The following is a 200-nucleotide window of genomic DNA, read 5'->3' on the forward strand; positions in this document are numbered from 1 at the left end:
CTGTTATAGAACACATGGCAGTTGTAATGCACGTGCAATGGGTTAATTGATAGTTGCACCATATTCCATCAGTGACGGTATTAGAAGTCTCTCGGCATCATAGACTGAGGATTTCTGTCAGCTGTCCTGCAGTTGAGAGTAGGAGTATGATTGTAGATGGATAGATGGATTTATATTAATAGTATCATAGTATTATAGTA

The sequence above is a fragment of the Penaeus monodon genome, chromosome 28, assembly GCF_015228065.2.
Source record: "Penaeus monodon isolate SGIC_2016 chromosome 28, NSTDA_Pmon_1, whole genome shotgun sequence".
In the NCBI taxonomy this organism is placed as follows: domain Eukaryota; kingdom Metazoa; phylum Arthropoda; class Malacostraca; order Decapoda; family Penaeidae; genus Penaeus; species Penaeus monodon.